This window comes from Entelurus aequoreus, linkage group LG01, assembly GCF_033978785.1.
Source record: "Entelurus aequoreus isolate RoL-2023_Sb linkage group LG01, RoL_Eaeq_v1.1, whole genome shotgun sequence".
Taxonomy (NCBI): Eukaryota; Metazoa; Chordata; class Actinopteri; order Syngnathiformes; family Syngnathidae; genus Entelurus; species Entelurus aequoreus.
The window spans coordinates 92,973,107-92,991,221 of record NC_084731.1 but is presented as its reverse complement, the minus strand read 5'-3'; the positions used below and the strand labels follow the sequence as shown (position 1 = coordinate 92,991,221).

The window sequence follows — 18,115 nt, the reverse complement described above, 5'->3', positions numbered from 1 at the left end:
TCGTCTCTGTGAGTCTGCACTTCCCCGCCGGACACACAACAACACTTCCTCATTCTCCGCCAATTACCTTTCAGGCACGCACAATGTGTTTGTAAACATAGGAATAACCGACATCAAATCCAAACCACATGAACATAAAACATTAACGTTACCTGGCCGTTACAGTATCAATTGATATATTTAGCCTGTTATTTGCGCACTATTGACAAGTGATGCACCAAAAACTTGACCACCGAAAATAGACTATGATCAGCTGAAACCGAAACCTGATGTAAACAAAACGCATGCCATTGTCTGGAAAGTTGTCAGCATGTCTGTGATGCGGATGTGATTTTTATTTATATGGCAGATATACCCACACAGACAGCCATCTACAAAATGTGCAAATATTAAGAGGACGGTGGCGGCTTTTAAGGAGAAAAAGTCCAACTAAAGCAACAGCGCGAAGCAAGTGTGACGTCATGCTTGCTTCAGCCTCTTTAGTCAGGGACATCGAGGTATAGAAGTAGTCTCTAAACACGAGTACATTTCATAATAACACAGAAGAAGGTGCTAAGTTTGTTGCTAGTTTTTAGTTTTAAAAAGTCAGTAAAAGTCTGTCAACACTTGAAAAAGTCTCAACTAAGTACCTTGTACAAAAAGCAGCAACAATTGAAAATTTGGCAAAAAGATAAAAAGATACAACTTAATACTAGTTAATAAAAACAGATTTGTTTTATATGTATGTATAGGAAGACTATGTCTCCCAGCTGGCCTGGGGATCCCCCGGGAAGAGCTGGACGAAGTGGCTGGGGAGAGGAAAGTCTGGGCTTCCCTGCTTAGGCTGCTGCCCCCGCGGACCAACCTCGGATAGGCGGAAGAATGGATGGATGTATGTATAAATTATTTTCCCTTTTTAATGAAAATCATATCATAAGCAAATTACTCAATGGCGTCATTGTGACCATGCCCATAACACCCCCCCGCCCCCCGCCCCCCCCACACACACTCTGTAGTATCATGTGCATATAAAATTGTTAAAAGTTTTACTAAGTTTATGAAATTTTAATACAATTGTTATAAGTACACCACTGCATAACATTGTATTTGTACATGTGTACTATTGACATTAAAGCAAAGAAAAAAAAGAAACAAATAAACTTAGAACAAAGAATAATTTTATCAACATTGTTTTTTTAAGTCTGCAACAGAAACTATTTTATAGTGGATCAATTTGCCCAAAAAGGAGGATTACCTCCAAATTCTTCAGGACAACCTAAAATCATCAGCCCGGAGGTTGTGTCTTGGGCGCAGTCGGGTGTTCCAACAGGACAATGACCCCAAACACACGCCAAAAGTGGTAAAGGAATGGCTAAATCAGGCTAGAATTAAGGTTTTAGAATGGCCTTACAAAAGTCCTGACTTAAACGTGTGGACAATGCTGAAGAAACAAGTCCATGTCAGAAAACCAAATTTATCTGAATTGCACCAAGGAGGAGAGGTCAAAAATGTAACCAGAAGCTTGCCAGAAGCTTGTGGGTGGCTACCAAAACTTGCCAAGGGACATGTAACCAAATAGTAACATTGCTGTATGTATACTTTTGACCTCATTGTTCTCAATTGTTGATGACTGAAGTGATAACAACCAAACCTAAACCCCCCCCCCCCCCTCCACATCCCACACCCCGGATTGTAAATAATGTAAATAATTTAATGTATATACTCTGATGATTATCTTGTGTGATGACTATTAGAATAGAATAGAAAGTACTTTATTGATCCCTGGGGGAAATTCAGCACCACAGTTCGCTCACAATAGACAGTAATAATAATAAATAATATAATATATAATATATAATATATAAATAATATAAATATATTCTACATATACTCTACATTATGTAGATTTATACTCTACATTATGTAGTATTATGATGATAGTATATATCTGATAGTATATATCTGTATCATGAATAGATTAACGTGGACCCCGACTTAAACAAGTTGAAAAACTTATTCGGGTGTTACCATTTAGTGGTCAATTGTACGGAATATGTACTTCACTGTGCAATCTACTAATAAAAGTTTCAATCAATCAATCAATGCTTTCTGATCTCTCTCTCTCTATGTCCACTACTTGCTGTACATATCCTACGAAGTCAGTACTACACTGTTTCAATGTCCATTTCTCTGATGATGCAATTGTTGATGACTGAAGTGTTGATATCAACCCCCACCCACTTCACATCTCACACCCCGGATTGTAAATAATGTAAATAATTCAATGTATATACTCTGATGATTAACGTGTGTGATGACTGTATTATGATGATAGTATATATCTGTACCATGAATCGATTTAAGTGGAACCCGACTTAAACAAGTTGAAAAACTTATTCGGGTGTTACCATTTAGTGGTCAATTGTACGGAATATGTACTGTACTGTGCAATCTACTAATAATGGGTTGGTATAGCTCGGTTGGTAGAGCGGCCGTGCCAGCAACTTGAGGGTTGCAGGTTTGATCCCCGCTTCCGCCATCCTAGTCACTGCCGTTGTGTCCTTGGGCAAGACACTCTACCCACCTGCTCTCAGTGCCACCCACACTGGTTTAAAGGCCTACTGAAATGAAATTTTCTTATTTAAACGGGGATAGCAGGTCCATTCTATGTGTCATACTTGATCATTTCGCGATATTGCCATATTTTTGCTGAAAGGATTTAGTAGAGAACATCGGCGATAAAGTTCGCAACTTTTGGTCGCTGATAAAAAAAGCCTTGCCTGTACCGGAAGTAGCGTGACGTCACAGGTTGTGGAGCGCCTCACATCTGCACATTGTTTACAATCATGGCCACCAGCAGAGAGAGCGATTCGGACCGAGAAAGCGACGATTACCCCATTAATTTGAGCGAGGATGAAAGATTTGTGGATGAGGAAAGTGAGAGTGAAGGATTAGAGGGCAGTGGAAGCGATTCAGATAGGGAAGATGCTGTGAGAGGCGGGTGGGACCTGATATTCAGCTGGGAATGACTAAAACAGTAAATAAACACAAGACATATATATACTCTATTAGCCACAACACAACCAGGCTTATATTTAATATGCCACAAATGAATCCGCATAACAAACACCTCCCCCCCTCCCGTCCATATAACCCGCCAATACAAATCAAACACCCGTACAACACACTCAATCCCACAGCCCAAAGTACCGTTCACCTCCGTAAAGTTCATACAGCACATATATTTCCCCAAAGTTACGTACGAGACATGCACATAGCGGTACGGGCAAGCGATCAAATGTTTGGAAGCCAAAGCTGCGTACTCAGGGTAGCGCGTCTGCTATCCAACTCAAAGTCCTCCTGGTTGTGTTGCTGCAGCCGGCCGCTAATACACCGCTTCCCACCTACAGCTTTCTTCTTTGCTGTCTTCATTGTTCATTAAACAAATTGCAAAAGATTCACCAACACAGATGTCCAGAAAACTGTGGAATTTTGCGATGAAAACAGACTTTTGATTGATTGATTGAGACTTTTATTAGTAGGTTGCACAGTGAAGTACATATTCCGTACAATTGACCACTAAATGGTAACACCCGAATAAGTTTTTCAACTTGTTTAAGTCGGGGTCCACTTAAATTGATTCATGATACAGATATATACTATCAGATATATACTATCATCATAATACAGTCATCACACAAGATAATCACATTGAATTATTTACATTATTTACAATCCGGGGTGTGGGGGGTGGGTGGGTTAGGTTTGGTTGTTATCATCAGACACAATTGAGAACAGAGAAAAAGACGACTTAATAGCTGGCCACAATGGTGTCCCAATATGTCCGCACAATCCGTGACGTCACGCGCAAACGTCATCATACCGAGACGTTTTCAGCAAAATATTTTGCGGGAAATTTAAAATTGCACTTTACTAATCTAACCCGGCCGTATTGGCATGTGTTGCAATGTTAAGATTTCATCATTGATACATAAACTATCAGACTGCGTGGTCGGTAGTAGTGGGTGTCAGTAGGCCTTTAAATGTAACTTAGATATTGGGTTTCACTATGTAAAGCGCTTTGAGTCACTAGAGAAAAGCGCTATATAAAATATAATTGATTGATAATTGAATAAAAGTTTCAATCAAAATATATGACTACCACAAGTACCTAAAGTAATATTGTCATAAACTCTGCAGCGTTGCCATATGAATGAAACAATGCTCGCAGACTATTTTAACAGATGTTTTAAAAAAAACGACGTTGGAAATGTGGACACAGTGACGTAGGGCGCCCTCGCGCGCGCGCGCACGCGGCTTGTTTTCGCTCGCGCACGGGGCCGACCTGACCCCGCCCCTCGCTGTGTGCAGGGGCGCTCCATGTGACGCTGAGCCCGAACACCAAAATCCAGTATGGCGGAATCTGTCAGGAGATGAATTTTTCGCGGCCCCCCTACTCCTCCTCCTCTTGCTAAGCCGAGGAAAAGCCCGGGAGTTGGGGCATGAGAGAGGACTAAAACGCCGCGTGGGACCCACGTCCGGACGCCTGGTCGCCTCCAGGGCCCGTTGAGTCGAGCTTCCGGTAAGTTGTTTTTTTTTTGTTTTTTTCCGGAGCGGTACGTGAACGTCTCGCCGCCTTGATGTCGGGTCTCCGGCAGGGATGCGATGCGCGTAAACATTGTCCGGCTCAACTTTTCTACTCGCCCGTCTTTATATCTCAGCCTTACACTGCGGCAGGGGATTATTTGCCTTCTTCTAACCATGTTCCTGCGGTTCTTTGCACTGTAGAGGGCGGGAAGTGTCCGGGCAATAAGAAGGGTGGGGGTGGTGGGCATGAGATGTTTATTATGCCGATTGTTGCTAGGCTATTTTTAGTGCACCTTTAGCTTCACTGCAGCACTTTCGCCCCATAACGATGTTTTGACGGAAATAAGAATGCGCACAGAAATCTCCCAGCCTGCAGTAGTATGTGAGAATGGTTTTGGGATGGGCGGTGGTAATTCTCTCTTGCATGCGTCAATCTTTTTTTTTTTTTTTTTTTTTTTTGTGAATGGAGGCGTTGAAGCTGTTGCTACACTAAAGCAGCTCATCGCGGCTGTTTGTACAGCTCTGCTCCACCACAGGACTGTTTCATACACAGCAGGGGTGCACAATTTTGAGAGAAAAAAATGTAATTGCGATTTTTCTCTCCAAATTTGCGAATTGGATTGGCGATTTTTATATGTTATACATCAGGGGTCCCCAAACTACGGCCTGCGGGCCGGATCCGGCCCCCCAGCATCCAAAATCCAGCCCACAGGAAGTCCCAAGTTAAAAATTTTAATTTTTTAATTTTAATTTTTATTATTATTTTTTTAGTCTTTCCTTTCTAATCCATTTTCTACCGCTTGTTACTCTTAGTGTCTCCTAGCCGCTCAGGCAAATCATATTGTCTAAAAATGAACTTTCCCATCGAATCTTAATAACGTGACAATGTTAAATGTTGATGAACATTAATGTTAATTGATGTTAAATGACAAAATGGATTATAAAGACAATGTATATATGTATATATACACACACATATATATATATATATATATATATATATATATATATATATATATATATATATATATATATATATATATATATATATATATATATATACAGCCTGGCCCCCGGCCAATTTTTTTTTAACCCAATGCGGCCCCCGAGTCAAAAAGTTTGGGGACCCCTGTTATACATGAACATGCATACAACTGTGGAATAAACGAGTGAAGGAAGACCATACACATTAGGGGTGTGGGAAAAAATTGATTCAAATTCAAATCGCGATTCTCACGTTGTACGATTCAGTATCGATTCTCATTTTTCAAAAATCTTTTTTTTTTTTTTTACATTTTTAATTTGTTTTATTTTTTATTTTTTATTAATCAATCCAACAAAACAATACACATCAATACCATAACAATGCAATCCAATTCCAAAACCAAACCCGACCCAGCAACACTCAGAACAGCAATAAACAGAGCAACTGAGAGGAGACACAAACACGACACAGAACAATCCAAAAGTAGTGAAACAAAAATGAATATTATCAACAACAGTGTCAATATTAGTTACAATTTCAACATAGCAGTGATTAAAAATCCCTCATTGACATTATCATTAGACATTTATTAAAAAAAAAAAAAAGAACAATAGTGTCACAGTGGCTTACACTTGCATCGCATCTCATAAGCTTGACAACACACTGTGTCCAATATTTTCACAAAGATAAAATAAGTCATATTTTTGGTTCATTTAATAGTTAAAACAAATTTACATTATTGCAATCAGTTGATAAAACATTGTCCTTTACAATTATAAAAGCTTTTTACAAAAATCTACTACTCTGCTTGCATGTCAGCAGACTGGGGTAGATCCTGCTGAAATCCTATGTATTGAATGAATAGAGAATAGTTTTGAACCGGGAAAAAAAATCGTTTTTGAATCAAGAATCGTGTTGAATTGGAAAAAAAATCGATTTTGAATCGAATCGTGACCCCAAGAATCGATATTGAATCGAATCGTGGGACACCCAAAGACTCACAGCCCTACTGTTTGTACAGCTCTGCACCACCACAGGACTGTTTCATACACAGTAGGGCTGCACAATTTTGAGAGAAAAAAATGTAATTGCGATTTTTCTCTCCAAATGTGCGAATTCGATTTGCGATTTTTATATGTTATACATGAACATGCATACAACTGTGGAATAAACGAGTGATGGAAGACCATACACATGTTACTTTTAGACTGTCAATCAGCATATTCTTGTCTCAAGGAGCCACACATTAGAACAGGCCTGGGCAATTATTATTATAATTTTTTTTTTATCGATTGATTGAAACTTTTATTAGTAGATTGCACAGTACAGTACATATTCCATACAATTGACCACTAAATGGTAACACCCGAATAAGTTTCTCAACTTGTTTAAGTCGAGGTCCGCGTAAATCAATTCATGGTACAAATATATACTATCATCATATTACAGTCATCACACAAGTTTATCATCAGAGTATATACATTATTCACAATCCGGGGAGTGGGATGAGGAGGGTTTGGTTGATATCAGCACTTCAGTCATCAACAATTGCATCATCAGAAAAAAATGGACATTGAAACAGTGTAGGTCTGACTTGGTAGGATATGTACAGCGAGAAGAGAACATAGTGAGTTCAGATAGCATAAAAACAAGTATATACATTAGAAATACATTTGATTATTTACATTTGGTTATTTACAATCCGGGGATGTGGAGGGGGGTGGGTGTTAGTCAAGGGTTGAAGTTGCCTGGAGGTGTTGTTTTAGTGCGGTTTTGAATGAGGATAGGGATGACCTTTCTTTTACACCTGTTGGGAGTGCATTCCATATTGATGTGGCATAGAAGGAGAATGAGTTAAGACCTTTGTTAGATTGGAATCTGGGTTTAACATGGTTTGTGGAGCTCCCCCTGGTGTTGTGGTTATGGCAGTCATTTACGTTATGGAAGTAGTTTGACATGTACTTCGGTATCAGGGAGGTGTAGCGGATTTTATAGACTAGGCTCAGTGCAAGTTGTTTTACTCTGACTCGGAAGGGCCACATTCAGAGAAAAAAATGTGTCTGGGGGTCAGTATATCTATCTATGTATCTGTATATCATACTTGCCAACCCTCACGATTTTCCCAGGAGACTCCCGAATTTCAGTGCCCCTCCCGAAAATCTCCCGGGGGCAACCATTCTCCCGAATTTCTCCCGATTTCCACCCGGACAACAATATTGGGGCGTGCCTTAAAGGCACTGCCTTTAGCGTCCTCTCTCACCTGAAAAGGAGACTATTATATATGTCTCCGTTATCCATAGGTTTATCTATAACCCATAAAGTAGGATAGGATAGGACTTTATTGTCATTATACAAGTAGGCAGGCACGGAGCTATTTCTCAGCGTGTGTTTATTCCAGCTGGCACGTTAATACACTGACACACACAACATCCGGATTCCCATCATGCATTGCTTCAAAACTACGGCAAGTAGTAATGTCCAAAAACATAACAGAGACGAAGCAGAAGAACGAAGAAGAGACATGGCGACGACGAGTAAGAAGAAGAAGTACGCTTGCAAGTTCCAAAATAATTGGACAAAATAATTTCAGTTCATCCAGGACAGCTGGAAGGGGAAGGGGTATGCTGCCTGCACGTTTTGTAGATCAGTCTTCTCCATTGAACTGATTATTTATATATATATATATATATATATATATTAGGGCTGCAACAACTAATCGATTAAATCGATTAAAATCGATTATAAAAATAGTTGCCGATTAATTTGGTCATCGATTTGTTGGATCTATGCTATGCGCATGCGCAGAAGCTTTTTTTTTTTTATTTTATTTTTTTTAATAAACCTTTATTTATAAACTGCAACATGTACAAACAGCTGAAAAACAATAATCAAAATAAGTATGGTGCCAGTATGCTGTTTTTTTTCAATAAAATACTGGAAAGGATAGAAATGTAGTTTGTCTCTTTTATCCGATTATTAATCGATTAATCGAAGTAATAATCGACAGATTAATCGATTATCAAATTAATCGTTAGTTGCAGCCCTAATATATATATATATATATATATATATATATATATATATATATATATATATATATATATATATATATATATATATATATATATATATATAAAAGACATACTTAAAAATATATATATATGTATATATAAGACATACTTAAAAATATATACACCCCCCCGCCCCCATCTCCCGAATTCAGAGGTCTCAAGGTTGGCAAGTATGCTGTATATATACATTTGTACGGTATACCGGTATTAGTATAGTTCCGCGATATTCGGTACTATACTGCCTCTGAAAAGTACCGGTCCACCGCGCCCCCCTGTCGTCGTCACGTTGTGTGATTGCTGGTTTACGAGCATGTTCGGCAGCGCACAATCACAGTGTACTTACAAACAGACACAGTGTGTAGACAGAAAAGGGAGAACGGACGCATTTTGGCTGAAAAACTGACGGTAAAAGTGAAGTTATAACAATAAAAAATGCCCACCGGAAGAGGTGCTTTAAGACATGGGTAGCTAGCTGGCGGCTAAAGTCCAGCCCCAGTCAGCAGTGTTTTAGCTACTTCTAAATCACAAATCCTCGCCTCCATGGTGACTAATAAAGTATGTTTCTTACAAGTATCATCCCTGCAGGACGAGGAATATCTAAACATGCTTCACTACACACCGTAGCTCACCGGCGTCAAAATGTAAACAAACGCCATTGGTGGATCTACGCCTGACATCCACTGTAATGATACCAAGGACAGGCACATATCCAGTCGATACTACTATGATTATGTCAATATTTTTTTGCAACAACATCTTCCGTTTCATTTTATATTATGTTTATAAACTCAGGAATTATGTCCCTGGACACATGAGGACTTTGAATATGACCAATGTATGATCCTGTAACTACTTGGTATCGGATTGATACCCAAATTTGTGGTATCATCCAAAACTAATGTAAAGTATCCAAACAACAGAATAATAAGTGATTATTACATTTTAACAGTAGTGTAGATAGAACATGTTAAAAGAGAAAGTAACCAGATATTAACAGTAAATGAACAATTAGATTAATAATTCATTTTCTACCACTTGTTCTTAATAATTTTGACAAAATAATATAATGGAAAATGACACAATATGTTACTGCATACGTCAGCAGACTAAATTAGGAGCCTTTGTTTGCTTATTTACTAATAAAAGACAAGTTGTTTTGTATGTTCACTATTTTATTTAAGGACAAACTTGCAATAAGAAACATATGTTTAATGTACCGTAAGATTTTTTGTTAAAATGAAGCCAATAATGCAATTTCTTTTGGTCCCCTTTATTTAGAAAAGTATCAAAGTATCGAAATGGTTTTGGTACTGGTACCAAAACATCGGTATCGGGACAACACTAGCACACACACACATATATAAGATGTGACAATCTGCTGTACAATATATGTGTGTTTGTGTCCTATTTTTAGGAACACTAATACAAAAACTTCCAATAATGTCTGATTGAATGCTAAAAAACGTTGATAAATGCTAATGCTAAAAAAGACAGACTGCCTTAAAAAAACGGAATGGAATTTTAAATTTTCTACTGAATGAGACACCCGCAAAGTACATGACAATAATGTGGGATTTACGATATTAACTGTGAACGATAAAACACTGAATATTGACAACAGATGAACGTCGCTACTCTTTTACTTATCACACCCCTTTTCGATCGACATTATTTACAATCAAGCGATATACAACAAAAATGCAACAAACATGGCAAAATATCAATGCGAAGGGTAAAAATAAACCCCACCTACCATCTGATATAATATCACTTTTCTTGCAGAACTTTCTTGTAAAAATCTAATTCCGGGTTTATCCCTGACACCTGCATTTTAGGCAGGCCGCTCTGGAAACACTCTGTGGAAACAAACCACGCCCAGTCTGCTTGGTGCCTCGTCTGAGCTGCTGTGACGTAGATTACCGTAAAACCCTCGTATATAATGCAAAAACGCAGATTCCAACCATTGAAATACTTTGTATAGTTCAAGACTTACGGTAATTTTTAAAACATGACTACACGTCATAGTGGCAGCTACAGTTTTGGACCTTGTCTTTTTGTTTATTGCCATCGCATGATCAGGGCATTCTCGCTTGTTCGTCAGTGTTGTTGGGCTAATAAGGTCCATCCAATTTGAAGATGAACTATTCCCACAACGGGACATTTGGCTTTTCTAATTTTTGTTACTTTGCAGGGAGTTGTGAGTAGGGAGGCTGTCTGTACGTGGTTCCTGTGTGTGCAGTGTTTCCCGTAAACTGCCAAGATACCTGTGGCGGGGGGGGGGGGGCGTGGCTATGCGCGTGGTCACCATGACATCATCGAGTAATTTGCATAATTTACTACAATGATTTGATTTTCTCTAAAAAGGCTCAAAAAATGTATACTTACTAATTAATAATAACAGTTTTGTTTTAAACATCCCTCCATCCATTTTACAATATAATTACAACACTTTATGTACATATTTATATACAGATTTGAACAATAAGTTATTCACTGAAATATATTTATTAATTGTGGTTCTTACAAAAAATATGTCTTATAAAATATAAAAGCTAAAATGTCTCAAAGCTCTGCCCCTTTAATTAGTGCATACTAAATAATTTAACTTTAGCCTACTACTACAACCATATTATTTACCAGCAACATAAAGTGAAACAGAGGCAGAGGTGTCCTGCCACAGTCAGTAACAAATAAACAGAAAACAGTAGTGGTGGTAGATAGACACAGAGCTTCATCAAACATCTGATCCACTGAACAAAGAGCTCCAAAAATCTTGAACTTTAGACTGCCATCAGTTTTACTCCCTGAACTTAACCATGTGTTCCCTACTGCCTGCAGACTTTGCACCCTTTGTTATATACACATGTTGTGTTTCTAATATAAATACATTTAATAAAGTCAAATACAAATAAGGCAACAAGAGAAGTATCCTACACTTCTCTTTTGTAAAGTAAATCTAAACAGCCGATATGGGCATCTACATCAACTATATGATTTGCCCGAGAAGCTGGAGAGGACAAAAAAAAATAAAATACAATTTTTAATTAAAAAAACATTTTTTTTAAATTTTTTTTTAAAATTTGTGGCGGACGTAATTCTTTCGTGGCGGGCCGCCACAAATAAATGAATGTGTGGGAAACCCTGGTGTGTAAAGCTGGCACCCGGCTCTCCGCCCAGCGACGAGACAAAGATTGTTAATGACTGAAAAGAGGGATCACTGCGTTCAGTTAATTCTACAGTTATATGAGCGTGCTCAGTTGCTGGGAGCGCCATTCTTGTCATTCTCCCTTTTTGAAGTGAGAGACGAACAAACCCCAGGCTCAACAATTATGATTGCTGAACATCTCCAGGGTTTCCCCTTAATATAATTGAATGTGGCGCTGCGACCACAGCATTTTTTTACGAACACACCTTGAAAATATGAGCTTTTTTTTGTACTTGAAAACAAATTAAAGTTATATAATTTATTGTAGCCCAAGAAGAAATCAAACAAAGTCCGACGCAATGTTTAACTTTTATTACCAATCATATGATAACAAACAATGGCACAATTCCAACAGGTTTTACCTCCCATGAAAACACTTTCGTATCTGTGAGTCTGCGCTTCCCCGCCGTACACACAACAACACTTCATCATTCTCCGCCAATCACCGTTCAGGCACGCAGGGTGTGTTTGTAAATATGGGAAAAACTGATATCAAATTCAAACCACATGAACATAAAACATTAACATTACCTCTTCATTACAGTATCAATTGATATATTTAGCCTATTATTTGCGCACTATTGACAAGTCCATCCATCCATTTTTTACCGCTTGTCCCTTTTTCGGGGTCGCAGGGGGTGCTGGAGCCTATCTCAGCTGCACTCGGGCGGAAGGCAGGGTGCACCCTGGACAAGTCACCACCTCATCGCAGACTATTGACAAGTGATGCACCGAAAACTTGACCACCGAAAAAAGACTTTGATCACCTCAAACCGAAATTGGAGGTAAACAAAATGCATGCCATTGTCTGGAAAATTATCAGCATGTCTATATATATATATATATATATATATATATATATATATATATATATATATATATATATATATACATCTACAAAAGAGGACGGTGGCGGCTTTTAAGGAGAGAAAGTCCAACTGGAGAGACAGCGCGAAGCAAGTGTGACGCCATGCTTGCTTCAGCCTCTTTAGTCAGGGACATCGAGGGACAGAAGTAGAGTCTCTAAACACGAGTACATTCTATAATAACACCGAAGAAGATGCTTGTCTGGTTGCTAGTTGTTTTTAGTTTAAAAAAAGTCATTAAAAGTCTGTAAACACTTGAAAAAGTCTCAACTAAGTACCTTGTACAAAAAGCAGCAACAATTGATAATATGATAAAAAGATATAAGTTAATACTAATGAATAAAAACAGATTTGTTTTATATGTATGTAGAATTTTTTTAGTCTTTTTAATGAAAATCATATCATATGCAAATTACTTGATGGCGTCATTGTGACCGCACCCATAACCACGCCCCCACCACCAGTATGTCGACTAGTGAAAGGCTGTATCAAAAATAGGCTTTTACAAAAATATAATGTTGTGTAGATCTGCACCGCATCATACTGAGATGTGTTTATAATATTTAGCGAAATACGCACACTCTAACCACAACAACACACATTAAATGTATACCTCTCTGACACGGTCAACAGGTGTTTTTATTTTCTTGATCTTGTTAAAATGTGCAGGTATGTGAAAGAGGCCCTACTATGCAAAACCAACTTTTCCTAACTGTTGTTACCTGTTTCTGTGTATTTGGGATCTACACAAGTCCTGAAAATTTGAAATCAAACTGTAAATGCATATTCCGGCCTTTTTTTAAATTTATTTAAAGGCCTACTGAAACCCACTACTACAGACCACGCAGTCTGATAGTTTATATATCAATGATGAAATCTTAACATTGCAACACATGCCAATACGGCCGGGTTAACTTATAAAGTGCAATTTTAAATTTCCCGCTAAACTTCCGGTTGAAAACGCCTTTGGAGGATGACGTATGCACGTGACGTAGCCAGTGAAACAGAGGTGTGGCTCCCCCATTGAAGCCAATACGAAATAGCTCTGTTTTCATCTCATTATTCCACAGTATTCTGGACATCTGTGTTGGTGAATCTGTTAAAATTTGTTCATTGCATTATGGAGAAAGAAGCTGAGCAAGCAAAGAAGAAAGTTGTCGGTGCGAAGCGGAGTATTTTGCGAGGGAAGTCAGCAACACAACACAGCCGGTGTTTCATTGTTTACATTCCCGAAAGATGCAGTCAAGATCGAAGAACTCGGACAACAGAGACTCTTACCAGGAGGACTTTGATTTGGATACACAGACGCAGACGCGATACCTTGAGTACGCAGCTGCGCTTCCAAACATTTGATCGCTTGCCCGTACGTGCGTGTCACATACGTAACTTTGGTTAAATATATAAGCTTTATGAACCTTGGGTTAGGTGAACGGTCCTTTGGGCTGAGTGAGTGTGTGTGTTGTTTAGGTGTTTGAATTGTATTTGCGGGTTATATGGACGGGATCCCGTCCATATAACCATATAATCCTTTCGTAAAAGTACAACTTCAATGTTATGTGCATTTATAAGAAGAAAGAATACATGTAATTCTAAAAATCCTTTTTTATTTCAACTATTTTCCCTAAAAGACACGTTGAGGCTTGAAAGTGTGTTTTATTCAGTTACTCGATTAATCAAACAAATTAATCGACAGATTACTCGATTACAAAAATAATCAGTAGCTGCTGTCATAATCCAATCTAAAATGTATATTTACTAATTAATAATAACAGTTTTGTTTTAATTGTCCATCCATCCATCCATCCATCCATTTTACAATATAATTACAACACTTTATGTACATACTTATATACAGATTTGAACAATAAGTTATTCACTGAAATATATTTATTAATTGTAGTTCTTACAAAAAATATATCTTATAAAATATAAAAGCTAAAATGTCTCTTAAAGCTCTGCCCCTTTAATTAGTGCATACTAAATAATTTAACTTTAGCCTACTACTACAACCATATTATTTACCAGCAACATAAAGTGAAACAGAGGCAGAGGTATACTGCCACAGTCAGTAACAAATAAACAGAAAACAGTAGTGGTCAAATACAAATAAGGCAACAAGAGAAGTATCCTACACTTCTCTTTTGTAAAGTAAATCTGAACAGCCTATATGGGCATCTACATCAACTATATGATTTGCCTGAGAAGCTGGACAGGACAAAAAAAAAAAAGTTTATTTATTTATTTATTTATTTTTTATTTGTGGCGGACGTAATTCTTTCGTGGCGGGCCGCCACAAATAAATGAATGTGTGGGAAACACTGCTGTTTACAATAAGCTCCTTCTTTTTCACTCTGTCTTGTTGTGGGGCGGACTGGCTCGTACATGCACATGCATCCTCCACTGTAGCATTTTCTAATACAAAGTAGCGCATAGTTCGAACTTAATATGTCAGCAGACTCTCTATGGAAGCACTAAACTAGGGATGTCAAACGTACAGCCCGCGTGCCAGATCAGGCCCGCAAACACGTCAAATCCAGCATGATGACGTTTCCCAAGTATGAAAATGAGCTGCAATTTTTGAATGAAAGAAACTGCTGTTCTAAATGTATCCGCTGGATGTTACGATAGCAATTCTGTTAGGCAAACAAACGGTTTATAGCGGGGCCAAGTAAGTACTCCAAGCAAGAGGTACATAGTAAAGCGTGGCTGCGGCTGCTCCCCCTGACCCAAAGGAAACGTAAAACCTGCCGTTTTACGTCTTATGCTTCGAACACACTGTGGTTTGGAAGGCTCATTTTCCCAAAATATCTCTGTCAAAAAAGAGAAAAGTGGACACAGAGTGTAACTCAACTCTCTTTAATAGTTTTGACCTTCTTTTGTATTGGTTGTTGAGTTTGTGAGTTAGGAGGGGATTAATACGTGGAAATGACAAATGCAGTATTTGATAGCCAGAAGAGTTTTTATTTTTTTATTATTGTTTTTGTGGTTTGTTCAATCCCGGTTTGGCTGTGTCTTAAAGTTTAATGGCTTTGTAGATACACTGAGACAAAGTCTAAGTTCATTGTGTTTTTGAAACTGCACCAAGAGCATCATTTTTAATATGTACATTTTCAGATTGTGCTGTTTGTGCTTTTGGCCAAAGTAAAACAAACGACAAACAAAACAATCTGAAGTTTTATGCCATGACTTTACCAGTCCTGTCCACTTGGGAATAGATTTTCCCCCATGTGGCACCGGAGCTAAAATAAGTTTGCCACCCCTGCGCTAAACACTACAAAAAAGATGGCGGGGAGAAGACGCTGTCAAAGCCACGTAACCACGTATTAAATGGTGCGTTCCATTTCTACTGGGAAGTAGGAATTTTCTAATTCGTAGTCGGAATTTCTACTGGAACGCCCCTCGAGGTCGAATTTCTGACTCGGAAAGTCTAAACATTCTCACCACCCCCCGAGTTGGTTTAAAAGATGGCTGCTCTTGATGTAAACAGTTATCTGTAATATCCGTTTTTCGTATAGGCGGAGGAAATAATAGATTTTCCGATGTATCGCAATTCGGACTCAGGCGATTGTAAAATCGATTAGTAATCGTCAATAATGGATTATTCATTGTACATAAAGTAATGCAGACAGTTCACAGAGAGATCCGACCAACTCCTTTATATTTCTTTTATTTATTTATTTACAGACAGACATAGTTTTGTATTTCATTATTGTTTATTTTGTTATTATCAGAGTCCGTTCTGCAAAAAGGTCATCACTAGTAGCACACAGCTTATGGACAGGGACCCACAGTTAAAATATACATCATCATATAATATACAAAATACAGTACAATACATTTCAAAATCTAGCCTCCAAATACCCATTTACAATTTAATTTATGAATAAAAAAGGAATCTTTAAATCCACCAAATCAGTCTCAATATCCTATTATTCAAATTTGCTTAAAAGGTTGCATCTTGAAGATCTGCGATAATCTCATCATACATACAGAGGTCAAATTAGGGCACTTATGTTCCAGTTTTGCATACATTTCCATTTATTATTATTAATTCAACTGTTTCTTATAACAAATGCACTGTTTTTAAAAGTTGCAAGTGATAAATGCTTATTTAGTGAAACGAAAGAAATGTAAAACTGCATCGATATACATAAATTAAAGATGCATCAATAATCGATTTTTAATCAAATTGTAGCTCCTGAATCGTAATCGAATCGTGAGGTGCCCAAAGATTCCCACTTCTGCTTTAGTACTTTTGATTAGTTTTTCTCGCACTAAATCAGCCGTATATGATTCATGAATGTTTATTTATGGTAATGTTACTGTAGCGTAAACATGTATTTAATGTAAGGGTGTAATGGTACGTGTATTTGTATTGAACCGTTTCGGTACGGGGGTTTCGGTTCGTTTCAGAGGTGTACCGAACGAGTTTCCACACGGACATAATAAGTAGCGTACCGCACGTTGTGTAAACAATGCACACCGAGGCACAACACACGGCATGCTAGCAGCGACCGGGCTACGACAACAAAGCGAAAGCGGTTTGTCGACATTGTTCAGCAGCAGTAGGGTATGCTTCTGGCAACACGTCAAACATGCTAACCCATTTGAAGCGTCACCACGCCCAAGTGAACATCGCTTCAACGACGAGAAAGACGAGCGTTGTGCAGACACCGCATTCAAGCAGCCTGTCCTCGGCGAGTCAGACAGGGCTAAAGCAATAACAAATGCCGTTGGTGTTTTTATAGCAGCAGATTTAAGACCATATTGCATTAAAAACTAGATTTTGACCCACTTCTTCTTTCTGCAGACAATGTGGATAAACTGATTTTTCTGGCAAAAAACATGAAGATTGAGTGAAAGTCACCAGGGTTAAAGGCTGGGGGGGGGGAGAAAAGTTAATCTGAGGCTGAGTTGACTTGAAACGGTTTAATGTTGCACTTTTTGTATGTAGAAGAAAAGTTTTGTCATTTTATTTAATCTGAGCAACAACTTGAGGCAGTTTAATATTGATTAACATGGACCCCGACTTAAACAAGTTGAAAAACGTATTCGGGTGTTACCATTTAGTGGTCAATTGTACGGAGTATGTACTGTACTGTGCAATCTACTAATAAAAGTCTCAATCAATCAATCAAAAAAAGCACTTTATATGTAGAAAAGTTTTGTTAAGAAACCATTCTGAGCCTTATCTTTGTTGACCACATTAACCCTGGCAATGGACCCTGTGGGTATATGTATGTTATTGTTATGCTTAGCATTCATGACTGCCTGCTGTTGCACTGATCAGCCTAGTGGTGGCTCACATCCATCACACACACAGCTATTTCTATTTTTGGGCAGAAATATTATAGTGTTCCCAATGTTAAAAGGATAAAGCCATTGTTTACAAATTTGGTAAATAAATAACCAAAAAATTTAT

At 38.1% G+C, this 18,115-nt stretch overlaps 1 protein-coding gene across 2 annotated transcripts in view; it reads left to right on the top strand.

Annotated features, from left to right (window-relative positions):
* Positions 1 to 4,329: 4,329 nt before the first annotated feature.
* Positions 4,330 to 18,115, top strand: part of LOC133659245 (histone deacetylase 4-like) — a 128,996-nt gene continuing 115,210 nt past the window's right edge. The window contains exons 1-2 of one of the 2 annotated variants that reach the window (XM_062061994.1): positions 4,330 to 4,561; positions 12,463 to 12,612. The gene's annotated coding sequence lies outside the window, so the exon portion shown is untranslated. The remainder of the gene's footprint in view (positions 4,562 to 12,462; positions 12,613 to 18,115) is intronic. The other variant, XM_062062001.1, reaches the window with a different exon arrangement.